This window comes from Capsicum annuum, chromosome 10, assembly GCF_002878395.1.
Source record: "Capsicum annuum cultivar UCD-10X-F1 chromosome 10, UCD10Xv1.1, whole genome shotgun sequence".
Classification (NCBI taxonomy): domain Eukaryota; kingdom Viridiplantae; phylum Streptophyta; class Magnoliopsida; order Solanales; family Solanaceae; genus Capsicum; species Capsicum annuum.
The window spans coordinates 15565781-15568230 of NC_061120.1; positions in this window are offsets into that span (position 1 = coordinate 15565781).

Consider the following 2450-nt stretch of genomic DNA (forward strand, 5'->3'; position numbering starts at 1 on the left):
TACTCCAGTGAGTAAAGATATCATATATCTATGTATTTGTGAAAGATAGGAGATGAGACAACCAAGATATGTTTGCCTACTGAACGTAATTTAGCATACTACAAATTAGAATTTTTAGAGATATGTCAATAACATATACTGTGATAAATAATGTTATTAGATGGATATACTAGCGAAAGGGGACTAATAAAACAATTGAGAGATGCGCGCAAACTGAAATTAGCGTCCCCGTTGTAGATACGAAAGACAGGCTATTTAGATGGGGGTAATTCGAGATCAGAACACACAATTCCCCATCTCAAGAAACTTAATTAAGATTCTTGGGATATGGTTATTTCTATGAGATCAGAATTACTAGATATTTGTATTGGTGAAAGTTAGAAAAGCCAAGAGATACACGTGTTGACTCTAATTTAGTATACAAATTAGAATTCTTAGACATATGCCTAGTACTCTGGTGAATAAAGTTATCATATTTATGTATTGGTGAAAGGTAGGAGATAAGACAACTAAAAGATGCTTTTTGAACCTAATTTAAAATACTACAAATTTAGGATTTTGGGGACATGTCAATTACATATACAGATAAACAATGTTACCAGAAAGATGTACTAGTGAAAAGTTGCCGATAAAACAATTGAGAGATGTAGGCAAACTGAAGTGAGTACCATCGTTATAGAAACAATAAAGGATAGGTTACAAGTGACAAATGATATGTTCAAAAGGAAAGACTGATTTTTTTATATATATAGATAGCAATATATGGAGGAATCATCAGTGGAAAGTTTCTTGAGACTGAAAATCTATCCACAGTGCAAATAAAAGAATGAAAGTATTCTGCATTTGTTTTTTACATATAGAGTCTCAAGACAAGTATGGGGTAAGTTACTCCACTAGCAAGGAATATACAAAAATCTAGGGACATGTGACTATGAAGTTCAATCGACTAGTAACCATGCTAAGGGAAGGTGCACCGGATGATGTCTACTTGATTACAATAGCAGCAACGGTACTTCTTGGGAAGGAAAAGAATAATCGAACTTTTCAGGAGAAAATGCAGATTTCAGATGCTATATGTCACGATCCGAGACTACCCCTAGTCATAACACGGTGCTTGAAACCACAAATGATCCCAAGCTAACCCATGAACTGGCATAATACTTGAGTAAGTGCATTATAATGTAAATGAAAGCTAAATTTGCTGAGTGAAAGTATACTCATGGGATAATCTGAATAAATATAATACTGATAAGTTTACAATCTGATAAAATTAAAGAGAGAACTGAAATTTACATTTCATGACTTTGACTGACTATCTATGAAGCTTCTACTGTACTGACTATAGATAGTTAGGACATGCCTCCAACTACGCCTAATCAATACATATGAATAACCAAATACAACACAGTACATGAACTACAACTGACTAGAGTTTTCAAAATAGGAGAACTCATCACCTGCTGGCTGAAAGCTGAGAACTATCTGATCCTGGTGTATGAGCTATACTGGTACCTACATTATGAAGGATGTAGCCACAAACGCATATATGTGGTCAGTACGTTAGAATGTACTGAGTATATGGAGACATGCACTAAATCATGAAAATATTTAAAATATGTTGTAAAACTGAAGATATAAGTTAATTTGTTGAAACATGATCATGTTTCTATATGTGAGTACTATATATTTCCTATCATTGATATTGCTGATCTCTCTTACCCTCTCTCCTCTCTCTTCTCTCTCCTTACCCTCTCTCCATCTCTCCATCTCTAGCGCATCGGCCCCCGGTCCCAGCGCCGTCGCTGACCTTCGGCGCCGAACCGATCCGGCCGCCGGCTCCGACCTCCGGTCCCCGGCGCTGACCGACCGCCGGCTACGACCTCCGGTCGCCGGCCCTCTCTCTCTCTCCCTACCCTCTCTCCATCGCTAGCGCACCGGCCCCCGGTCCCCGGCGCCGTCGCTGACCTCCGGCGCCGACCCGACCCGACCGCCGGCTCCGACCCCCGGCGCTGACCCGACCCAACCTCCGGTCGCCGTCCCCCGGCGCTGACCCGACCCCCCGTCGGTCCATACCCCCCACCGGTTCATACCCCCTCGCCGGTCCATAACCCCCCCCCCTCATCCCCCCCCTGCGTACCTCAGCTGTTCAGACCCCCCCTCTCCGCCGGTTCATACCCCCCCACCCTTATCTGTACTGTCTCTACCCCCCCCCCCCCCCCGGTACACCAGCCGCCGCCCGGTCTCCAGCCGCCAACTCGGTCTGCAACAGGCTGAAACCCCGTCTGCAACCGCTACGCCAGCTCCAGCAGCCGCAGCCCCAAGCGAAATCCGGTGACTTCTAACCTTTGTTATTTCGTTATTTCGTATTGCATTTTATTTCATTATTGCATATCCCATCCTTAGTATTTTGCTCGTAGTAGCCCCTGTACCTTGTCTGTTGTCTGTTGTTG